We start from the raw sequence: 12,454 nt of genomic DNA, 5'->3' as shown, positions 1-12,454 counted from the left end.
ATTTATTTTTAAAAGACTTTATTTATTTATTTGACAGAGAGAGAGAGAGAGAGAGAGAGAGCACAAGCAGGGGGAGTGGCAGGCAGAGGGAGAGGGAGAAGCAGACTCCGCAGAGCAGGGAGCTCAATGTGGGACTCGATCCCAGGATCCTGGGATCATGACCCGAGCCAAAGGCAGACGCTTAATGACTGAGCCACCCAGGCGCTGAGGATTCTTTTTAAGATCCATAAAATCACAACAGAAAAGTGCATTTCAAACTTTAGTATGTTTCAGTAGCTGTTAGAGGGCTTTTATTTATTTATTTTTAAAAGATTTATTTATTTTAGAGAGAGAGAGAGTGCTAGCAAGCATGAGCGGGAGAGGAGGGGAAAGGCAGAGGGAGAGAGAGAGAGAGAGACAATCTCAAGCAGACTCCCTAATGAGCCCAGAGCCCGCCACGGGGCTGATTGCAGGACTGGGGGATCATGACTTGAGCTGAAATCAAGTCAGCTGCTTAACCGACTGTGCCACCCAGGCACTCCCTGGTGGAAGACTTTTAAAACACAAGTTGCTGAATCCCACCCACAGAATTTATGGCTAGGGTGGGGCCTGAGAATCTGCATTTCTAGCGAGTTCCCAGATGAGGTTGATGGTCTGGTCTGGAACTATGCATCGAGGGCTCTCTATTCATAACTTTTCCTCGACCATTGATCTGATTCCTCTTGAAACGAGTTATGTAAACATGCAGTTTTTATAAATTCGGGGGATGCAATCTGCCACTCCCATGGGATTTGTTAATAAGTCATGAAAGTTATCTTGAAAATTTTCAACTTAGTGGTTGCTTCAGCAGCACATATACTAAAATTATAACAATACAGAGAAGACTAGCTTGGCGCCTGTGCAAGAATGACATGCAAATTCATGAAGCATCCCATATTGTTTGGAACCCTTGTGCACTGTTGGTGGGGATCAAAAATTGTGCAGCCACTATGGAAAATAGCTACAGGGATTCCTCAAAAATTAAACATAGAAGTACCATATGATCCCATAATCCCCCTTCTTGATATATATCCAAAATGATTCAAAGTAGGATCTCAAAGAGATATTCATATATCCAAGTTCATGGCAGCTTTACTCATGATAGCCAAGAGGTAGAAGTAATCTAAATATCCATGGACAGATGAATGGATAAAGAAAATGTGGTATACACATGCGGTATACACATGCAGTGGAATATTATTCACTTAAAAAAATGGAAATCCTGCCACATGCCATAACACGGATGCATCTTAAGGATATTAGGCTAAGTGAGCTAAGCAGTCACAAAAAGACACATACTGTCTGATCCCATTTATATGAGGTATCTAAAGTAGCCAAACTCATAGAAACAGAAAATAAGAGTGTTTCCAGGGGATGGACAGGTGTGGAAATAGGGAGTCAATGTTCAATGGGTATAGAGTTTCAAGTTTGCAGGATGAAAAAGTTCTAGAGATCTGTTGCAAAGCAATGTAAATATATCTAACACTGCTGAACTGTTCCTTTACAAATGGTTAAGATGGTAATTTTTATATGTGCATTTTACCACAATTCAAGAAAAATAGTTAATTTACAGGTAACACTTTCCCTGGAGGGCACAGTAATTCTTAGTTGGAAAGGTGTCTAGAGGGAAGAGAGAAGCTCTTTGTGGCTACTCACATATGAGCTGGGTACTTCTCCTGGGTCCAGTGTTAGCAAGCTTCACCCTATGAATGGGCCTATGGATTCCCAACCTCTCCTAGGTGATTCATTAGAGTATTGGTACCTCAGTCCAACCCAGAGATTTTAATTTGGCTTGTGATATGACCTGGATGGCAAGATTTTTGAAAGCTGCCTGGGTGGTTTGAATCGTAGCCTGGGCTGTAAAGCATTGTTTAGATCAGTGATTTGTAAGTTATGAAAAGTTAAACAAGATCTCTTTGGAGCTTTGACAAACTGTATATGCTCAGCACTCCTCCATTCTCTTCCTCACTGCACCAGGTAATTCTGATTATTGTCCCTCTCTTCAACCAATCAGAAATGAAACATTAGATGATTTCTAATGCTTCCTAGAGATAAAATACGTCCATGGTTACTGTTTTCTATGGTAGGATTCTTCTGATCAGTGGATTGGGTTAGATCCTATATTTGAACCCCAGTTACAGAGAGTTGAGTTCCTCATCAACTGGGTTTGCCCATGACCAAGGGTCCTATTGAGGTTAGTGGGACAGTCTGAGTTTTGGCTTCGTGTGTACACAGAACCCACTTATCCTTTTAAATCCTCAGCCAGTCAAACCACACAGCTGACACAGCATTTGGGCTTAAAATCGACTTGTTGAGCTGTAACAAAATCTCATTCTTTTGCTTACACATTGTTTGTCAGGCTATGAATAATTAAGGATGATCTGAAGAACAAAAGGATAATTCATAAAGTTAACATTTGCGTAAAGGGATTAGGCACTGCCAAAGAGATTTTTTCTTGACTCCCTAAAAATCAGCAGTATATCAGAGGGTATAGGGAGCCTCAAGGAATTACTTCAGGGTGTGCTCATTACCAAAGAATCCCGAATGGAAAGAACTCCTCACATACTCAGCCTTTGTAAGCCAGCTTAGACACCCACGAGATCAGAAATGTGGAGGCACAGGAGTCAGGGGACTTGCCAACTTAATGCTGTTTAATATTAATTGAACTTAATATAGCTCAGTTATCTGTTTTTCAGATAGTCCCAGGCAGAAGACCCGAAAAGAAGAAATAAATCTATATTCATATTTTATGTATATTGAAATTACATAATCATAAATGTGTTCATAATTATATGTTCACATTACATAATACATTGTCATATATTCTAAATTTCTGAATATTTCTAGAATAACTGAATAGGAGAAAATCAATAATTTCCATGAAATCAGTTACCCGGGAAAATTCATATGAGAAGGTACAGGTGTCATTGCACAAATACATATTCTTTTTTTTTTTAAGATTTTATTTATTTATTTGACAGAAAGAGAGATAGCGAGAGCAGGAACACAAGCAGGGGGAGTGGGAGAGGGAGAAGCAGGCCTCCTGCCGAGCGGGGAGCCCGATGCGGGGCTCGATCCCAGGACCCTGAGATCATGACCTGAGCTGAAGGCAGACGCTTAATGACTGAGCCACCCAGGCGCCCACAAATACATATTCTTAGTACACTCTGAAGAAGAAGGCTAAAATACTGCTATGTGCACCGCACATTAAGCATTCGGGATGGGAGCAATTAAAGCCCCCTAGAATTTTGTGAGAAGACATCATGAGGACATGACTACCCAGCTGTGTTTTAAAACATGTCTAAGTGTAACCAATACCATTGGGCAATGCAGTTACCGTGGTGGTATTATCTTGGGAAGGTATCCAGTCACACACAGTCTTGGTGAATGTTCACTGCATTCAAACTTGGATGGCTCCCTCTTTAGGAAGATGATTTCATATATGTAATAGAACTATTCTTGTCTCTTCCTCATCTGATACAAGCATGTAATACTTACCACAGGGCCAGAAACACCCAAGTTCTGTCCAGCAACCCAATTTATATTACAGTTGGTTTTCTGAACATGTAGATATTAAGCCTTACTGAAATGTATGAAATTAAATTAACATTCCCAGGATTAGTGCTAATTAGCAGACATTACAGTGTTGTACACACAAGGAAAAAGAGAAGAAACTAAGGTTAAAGAGGCAGAGAAGTCAGGTCTAGAGTCCTAGTCATGCTCTGAGACTTAACCCATAGAACTCAGGTTTCAATAGATATAAAGGAAGGGTAAACCTGAACTTTACAAGCCAGGATTATCAATAAATTCAGTGTGGAGTTTTAAAAATATACAGATTTTCAAGACCTAGCCCATGATTTCTGTATAGAATAAGGCCGAAGAATGTGCATGCGTAAAAACTTCCCAGGAAAGATGGCTGTTTCCACCCAGGATGGAATAACAGGGGCTGTGTTAACTGTCCTGCAGAAACAACTAAAGAACTGGACAAAACGTATGAAACAATAGTTTTGTTTGGACATTGGATACCACACAACAAAGGCAATAATCCTTGAAAGACAGGAAACAAATGAAATGAGCTCTACTGTTATCCCAGATTACTGCCTTGACAGAGTTTCCAGGTTGTGTTGCTGGTGGGAGGGACTGAGGCTGAGCCTGGTGGTGTCCCTGTGTTGGGGAAATGGACGTGGGACTCCAGGAAAGCCAAAGTGGCTAGAGTTTGCAGAGTGGAGTCCTAAAGAGAGCAAGACCTCTGGAAAACTGCAAAGGCTCCCCTCTCCAGTCTTCAGCTCAGTTCTTTTTTTTTTTTTTAAGATTTTATTTATTTATTTGACAGAGAGAGACACAGCGCGAGAGGGAACACAAGCAGGGGGAGTGGGAGAGGGAGAAGCAGGCTTCCTGCCGAGCAGGGAGCCTGATATGGGACTCGATCCCAGGACCCTGGGATCATGACCTGAGCTGAAGGCAGATGCTTAACGACTGAGACACCCAGGCGCCCCTCAGCTCAGTTCTGATCAGTATATGTACGTTAAAAAAACCACATAAAGGGAAAGAAACATGCAACATCAACTCCTGATAAAAACTGTCAGCAAACTAGGAAAACAAGAGATCTTAACCTGGTAAAGATCATCTTTGAAAAAACCATACAGTTATATTATATTTAGTGATGAAAGGCAGAATTATTTCTCTTTGAAGATCAGAACCAGATCTGCTTTGATCACTTCTTTTTTTTTTTTAATTTGAAAGTGGGTTTCCCTTATTTTATTTTATTTATTTTTTTATTTAAATTCAATTAGCCAACATATAGTACATCATTAGTTTTTGATGTAGTGTTCAATGATTGATTAGTTGCATATAACACCCAGTGCTCATCACATCATGTGCCCTCCTTAATGCGTCACTTCTATTCGACATTGTACTGGAGGTTCTGGCTAGTGCAATCAGGCAAGAAAAATAAAATAATTGCATCCAGATCAGAAATGATGAAATAAACTTGTTTTTACTTGTAGGTGGCTTTGTTTACGTAGAAAATTTGGTGGATATAAAAAAAGACATTTGAACTAATAAATGAATTTAGCAAAGTTGCAGGATACAAAAATATACAAAACTCGATAGTATTTAAATATAGTAGCAACAAATATCTGGAAATTAAAATAAATGTCATTTATAATAGCATACAAATAGGAAATACTTAGGGATAAATCTAAAAAAAGATGGGTAAAACCTGTCTATTGAAAACCTTAAAATATTGATGAGAGAAATTAAAGACCTAAGTAAATGTAGAGATATACTTTGTCTATGGGTTGGAAGATTCGATATTGTTAAGATGTCAGTTATTTCCAAATTTATCTGAAGATTCAACACAATTTCAATCAAAATTCCAGGGAGGGAGAGGGTAGAAATTGGCAAGCTGATTTGAAAGTTCATATGGAAATGCAAAGGATGTAGAATAGCAAAACCAAAACCAAAACCCTTTGAAAAGAACAGTCGGAGGGTTAACACTACATGGTAGACTTGGCTATCTCAAAATTATATCCTGAGGCAGACAATTAGGAATATCCTGAAGCTGTACTAAATCATTGCTTTCCTATTCAGCAAATGACTAGTTTGAGGAGCTAAACAATATCCTGGAGGTATGTGAGTTATGATTTAGTTGCCAGATTATCTACAGGAAGAAAGGAAATGGGACGTATGAGCACTAAAGTAGGGATCAAAAACTTGTGTTTTTAACAGAACCCATATTTCTTAATGCATATAAATGGAGAAGCAGTATTTGCCTACTTGCTCTTATTTATTGTGAGGATGAAAACATGCAAATATGTTTAAAAAGGACAAAACACTATGCAGCTCTGGAATTGCTAGCATGTGCATGCAGATCTTTCATAATGTGTATTTGGAGCTCCTAAGGGATGGGGAAAATTACCCAACTATTGCCTATTGTGGGGAAAAAGTGCCCAAAAGATGGGAGATAGAGTCACAGCCTGGACCACTTGTAGCATGTGAAAGTTTGGTTGTCAACCCCACATCCTGAGCTTTGGATTGGTCACTAATTTAGATGAGTAGCCTGTGGACAAAAAGGTTGTATAATCCAAGTATATACTAATTTTACTATTAAGCAAGTTTCTTATAACACTTTCTACTAGCTCAGTAGATATTGGGCTTTAGTGGTGAGTGGTGAGGATTAAATGAGAAAGAAGCATGACATGCAAAATATGGTGCTTATATTAGGAATTTTATAATGCTAATCAGAAATATACATGGTTTTCAAACACCCCTCCCCAAATAATGTTAGAATTTAGGAGAGTAAAAGCATTCCCCTTTGTGAGCAATAATGTAAACCATACAATTTGTTCTACTTCCATTATTGCCATGGCTACCTGGAAGCTCAGAACCAATTATGAAGCTTAGTTCTAACAATTCTAAAATTCCTATCAATTTCATATCTGATTCACATTTGATGCTAATTTTCTTTCAATTAACTTCCATAAACTGCCTATTTCTTTCTGGGAAGAGGGTCGGAAGGAAAGTAAATGAATGGGTGCACAAATTAAGGAATAAATGAATGAATTATATATAAAGAAGAATATAAATATACATGAATATATAATATGAACATATGTTTATATATAACTTACACATATTATATATATAAGGTATATAATATATATAGCATCCTAGCTACATATTTATTTACCATTATTCAATAAACATGCATGAACTTCTGAGGCAGATTCTATGTAAACCCCACCTGAAAACTAGCCTTATGCTATAATTAAATACCAGCATCTGCGAGTGTGTGTGTGTGTATGTCTGTCTCGTGTGTCTGTGTCTGCCCTCGTTCCGTTGAATCTCATTCTCTAGGGACTTTGAGTTAAAGGCAAATCCATCCCTTTTTGGCCAAAGAGGATTTGGCGTTAGGTAATTAAATTCCTCGTAGGTGTCTTTCCTGATGCAGTAATACTAAATCCAGAGATAAGTTGTCTTGGCAACCATTTTGGTGACTGTTAACAGCCTGCTTTTTAGGCTTGTGAATAAAGATGTTTGAGAATGTAAATCACCAGCTGAGGTTTAACAGATTTTATTCTCACTTTCCCAAAGAAGCGGGACACTAATTGATAATGCAGTACACTTTTATTTATGTTTGAATAATAAAGCAACGTTCGTAGCTCAGCTCTTGGACGATTACATATATTATTCATGCTTTCAAAATGTAATAAAGATACATAATATCAGTTTTCCAATTAAAGTTTATGACCAAGCTTGGTGATGGTTATAGTTTTTGGCAGAGATTTTTAATTTTCTTCAAAGGCTTTCTTGGGATTCACAAAACAGCTTCAAGCACAAACATGTATCACTTGGGGGAAGGAAGGGACAGACACTGGCACACATGCACCGGAAGACAACGTATATATGCAAATATTTTCCAGGTACTGAACAGGGCAAACATTGACAATGGCGCTATAGTTTTAAAAATAATTTCTTCTAAATTTTTTTAAAATTTTTTTATTGTTATGTTAATCACCATACATTACATCATTAGTTTTTGATGTAGTGTTCCATGATTCATTTTTTGTGCATAACACCCAGTGCTCCACGCAGAATGTGCCCTCCTTAATACCCATCACCAGGCTAACCCATCCCCCCAACCCCCCTCCCCTCTAGAACCCTCAGTTTGTTTTTCAGAGTCCATCGTTTCTCATGGTTCATCTCCCCCTCCGACTTACTCCCCTTCATTCTTCCCCTCCTGCTATCTTCTTCTTTTTCTTTTTTCTTAACATATGTTGCATTATTTATTTCTGAAGTACAGATCTGTGATTCAACAGTCTTGCACAATTCACAGCACTCACCATAGCACATACCCTCCCCAATGTCTATCACCCAGCCACCCCATCCCTCCCACCCCCCACCATTCCAGGAACCCTCAGTTTGTTTCCTGAGATTAAGAATTCCTCCTATCAGTGAGGTCATATGATACATGTCTTTCTCTGATTGACTTATTTCGCTCAGCATAACACCCTCCAGTTCCAGCCACGTCGTTGCAAATGGCAAGATCTCATTCCTTTTGATGGCTGCATAATATTCCATTGTGTATATATACCACCTCTTCTTTATCCATTCATCTGTCGATGGACATCTTGGCTCTTTCCACAGTTTGGCTATTGTGGACATTGCTGCTATAAACATTGGGGTGCACATGCCCCTTCGGATCCCTACATTTGTATCTTTGGGGTAAATACCCGGTAGTGCAATTGCTGGATCGTATGGTAGCTCTATTTTCAACTGTTTGAGGAACCTCCATACTGTTTTCCAGAGTGGTTGCACCAGCTTGCATTCCCACCAACAGTGTAGGAGGGTTCCCCTTTCTCCGCAACCCTGCCAACATCTGTTGTTTCCTGACTTGTTAATTTTAGCCATTCTGACTGGTATGAGGTGGTATCTCATTGAGGTTTTGATTTGGATTTCCCTGATGCCGAGCGATGTTGAGCACTTTTTCATGTGTCTGTTGGCCATTTGGATGTCTTCTTTGGAAAAATGTCTGTTCATGTCTTCTGCCCATTTCTTGATTGGATTATTTGTTCTTTGGGTGCTGAGTTTGATAAGTTCTTTATAGATTTTGGACACTAGCCCTTTATCTGATGTGGATTTTGATGCCTGTTTCCTTCCCCACATTAGGGAAGTTCTCTGCTATTATTTGCTCCAATATACCTTCTGCCCCTCTCTCTCTTTCTTCTTCTTCTGGGATCCCAATTATTCTAAGGTTGTTTCGTCTTATCGTTCGCTTATCTCTCGAATTCTGCCCTCGTGATCCTGTAGTTGTTTCTCTCTCTTTTTCTCAGCCTCTTTATTTTCCATCATTTGGTCTTCTATATCACTGATTCTCTCTTCTGCCTCCTTTAGCCTAGCACTTAGTGCCCCCATTTTTGATTGCACCTCATCAATTGCCTTTTTGATTTCGACTTGGTTAGATTTTAGTTCTTTTATTTCTCCAGAAAGGGTTTCTCTAATAACTTCCATGTTTTTTTCAAGCCCAGCTAGTATCATTAAAGTCATGATTCTGAACTCGAGGTCTGACATCGTACTAATGTCCGTATTGAGTAGGTCCCTGGCTGACAGTACTACCTCTTGTTCTTTTTGCTGAGGTGATTTTTTCCATCTTGTCATTTTGTCCAGAGAATAGATGAATGAGAGAACAAAATGCTAACAGGTTAAGAACGTCCCCAGCAAATATACTCTATACAAATCAGAAAAGACCTGAAACCAGGGGAAAAGAAAGGGAAAGAAAGAAAAAAGAAAGAGAGAAAGAAACAAAAAACAAAAAGAAAAAGATAAAAACAAAAACAGAACAATACAAAAAAAAAACAGAATATGATCAAATATGATCAGGCTAGTGCATAGATCAGTGCCACATACTAGATTTGGGGCATATTTTGGTCTGTTAGAAGAAAGTGCCTCCTAAAATTTTATAGGAAGAAAGACTCCTATATGTACACAATTCGGGTTGATACAATGAAGAGTTGGAAGATAACTGCAAAGATGAAAATTATAAAAGATTTTATAAAAGGAATTGATAAGATAAGAAGTTGTTTGAAAAAAGAAAGAAGAAGATTTACAAAAAAAGAAAAAAAAAGGGAGAGAATGTGATCAGGCAGGAGACTAGAACAAAGCCATTCACGAGTGATTTAGGGTATATTTTGGTCTGTTAGAAGAAACTGTATCTCAAAATTTTAAAGAGAGAACAACTTATATATATATATGCCAAAAATAAGGGTAACTACTATGAAGGGATAAAATATGACTCTAAAAATGAAAAATAATGTTTTTTTAAAAAAGGGATTGATAAAATTTGTTGAAAAAGGGAAAAAGAAAAATAAAAAAAAAAACAGTTAAAAAAATTAACTTTGAAAAACTAATGAATCATGGTAAAAAAAAGCCATATGTGCAGTATTCCCCTAGCGCTGGAGTTCTCCTGTTCTCCTTGATCGGTAAACTTGGTCTTGGCTTGCGGGCTGTTCGCGCTGATCTTCTGGGGGAGGGGCCTGTTGCCGTGGTTCCCAAATGTTTTTGCCGGAGGCGGAATTGCCCAGCCCTTGTCGGTCTGGGCTAAGCAAGCTGCCGGGGTTTGCTCTCAGGAGCTTTTTTTCCCTCCAAGCTCTCGGTACAGCTTTGGAGGACCAGGGTGAAAATGGTGGCCTCCCAATCTCCACCCGGAGGAGCTGAGAACTCGGGGCCCCGCTCCTCAGTGCGCCCCCAGAGAAAAGCAATCACTCCCATCTCCCCGGTCTCCGGCCGCACTCCGTGCTCACCCGGCCTGTGACTGAGCGTTTCTATGTCTGGCACCCGACCCCGCGCGGAGTCTCCAAACCCAGCAGATCCCTGCGGTGCGCTCCCGCGCCGCTCCTCCCCGGGGGAGGGAGGGGAGTCTCCCCGGCTCTGCCGCTTGTTGGGTCCCTGCTGGAGGAGCAGTGGCCCGACTGGGCCGCGGATCACGGTTTATGGCCACCCCGAGCTGAGAGCCCGCACCTCGGCTCTGTCTCTGCAGCCGGCTTCCCCGCTCCGATACCTGGGAGCTCTGCCGCACTCAGGCACCCCCGGTCTTTCTGTGACCCCGAGGGTCCTGAGACCACACTGTCCCGCGAGGGTTCCACCCCCCGCTTAGCCACTGCAGCGACGTCCCTCCGCCGAGCCGACTTCTAAAAGTTCCGATTTTGTGCTCCGCGGCTCTAGCACTTGCCAGAAGCGGCGGACGGAGGCCCCCTCCCCCGCCGTCTATCCTCCCGAATATCGCCTCGGATTCACTTCTCCGCACGTCCTCCCTTCCAGAAAGTGGTCGCTTCTCTGTTCAGAGAGTTGTTGCTATTCTTCTCTTCGATCTCCTGTTGAGTTCGTAGGTGTTCAGAATGGTTTGATCCCTATTCAGCTGAATTCCTGAGACCAGACGAAATCCAGGTCTCCTACTCCTCCGCCATCTTGCTCCGCCCCTCTCTAAAGATAGTTTCTTTTAATTAATGTATACTTTTAAGGTTCACATGCGGTAGAGAAATTGGCTACAGAATTAATTTGTTAGCTATCAATTTTGTGGCTAGCTAATGTGCACTGATATCCATTCCTAGCACTAACATAATACGTGCCAATAAAGCCATTTTTACTAGATAATAAAGTAATCCTCACTTGAGAGGCTTCACATTGAATGCTTTATAGAAATATGGGGTATTATACAATTCTGTAGGACTGAAAGGAGCTTAAGATCTTTAGGTCCAACCTCTTTACTTTACAGAGGAGGATGCTGAGATTCAGAGAAGCCATAGGCCCCCAACATTGTCAATGCAATATAGAGGGTCCTGCCGTGGTGGCCTTCCCTGTATTTATTTCTTGCTAAAATAACCCTTTCATGATATATTTTTTTTCCTTTTCATAGGGACAGCATGGTATGATTTAAAAGTTTTGACTTCTGGGATGCCTGGGTAGCTCAGTCAGTTAAACGTCTGCCTTCAGCTCAGGTCATGATCCCGGGGTCCTGGGATCGAGTCCCGCATCGGGCTCCCTGCTCATCGGGGAGCCTGCTTCTCCCTCTGCCCGCTCCCCCTGCTTGTGCTCTTGGTCTCTCTCTCTCTTTCTCTCTGACAAATAAATAAATAAAACCTTAAAAAAAATAAAAGTTTGGACTTCTGAGTCATATATACCTGGGTTCAAATTCAGATTACTTACTAAAAAAAAAAAGGAACCTCCATAATTTTGATTCCCATATAATCCTATGGTTAGGTAGCAGCCACCCTATCTATAAATTACATACAAATGGTCCATAATCTTGAAATTATAAAGATGACAAAGGATCCCACCCTGCCATGAGAACTTCATGTTGTATACAACACAGAGAGTCCTTTAGCTCTACAGAAAAAAATGGGTATTTCAAAATCAGTCTCCATTTAGTGCCCACAGGGACTGCAAAGGAAGAGACTGCTAGCTTCTCATGGCTGAGTCTTTTTCTCTGCCACCCAGCCTGTCCTTTTCCTATGGAAGTTAGTCTGCAACAGAATATCTGCTTCTTGTTTTTTTTATCGTAATGTATCAAAACTAAGAAGGGCTACAAGATACTCTGCTTTTTTCTCTAGTAGAATGTGCTTGTTCAGTTCTTTTTTAAACCCATCACTTCTCAGGAATATGACATGGTTCTTCTGTAGGACTCACTCACTAGGGCAGTACTCTCCGATAGAAATCTCTGCAGTGATGGGAATGTTCTGTGTCCGCCCTGACAAATATGGTAGCCACTAGCCTCATGGGGCAATTAAGCACTTGAGATAGGACTAATGTGACGGCTGAGCTGAATTTTTTAGTTTACTTAATGTTGGTTCATTTAAATTTAAATATCCACATGTGAGTAGAAGCGACCATATTGAACAGTTCAGGTCTAGAAGTTGGATGGATAAATATTAGGAGCCTA

General features: G+C 40.4%; 1 non-coding gene across 1 annotated transcript; it reads left to right on the top strand.

Moving 5' to 3' along the window:
- Positions 1 to 813: 813 nt before the first annotated feature.
- LOC114211204 (U6 spliceosomal RNA) lies at positions 814 to 920 on the top strand. The gene has a single exon (XR_003609707.2). It is a non-coding gene; the product is annotated as a U6 spliceosomal RNA (small nuclear RNA).
- Positions 921 to 12,454: the final 11,534 nt, after the last annotated feature.

Source organism: Eumetopias jubatus, unplaced genomic scaffold (genome assembly GCF_037043125.1).
Source record: "Eumetopias jubatus isolate StellerSeaLion01/CBP00866 unplaced genomic scaffold, mEumJub1_p1.0 scaffold_4, whole genome shotgun sequence".
Classification (NCBI taxonomy): Eukaryota; Metazoa; Chordata; class Mammalia; order Carnivora; family Otariidae; genus Eumetopias; species Eumetopias jubatus.
Note: the sequence above shows the minus strand (reverse complement) of the source record. Positions and strands in the feature narration are given on the sequence as shown.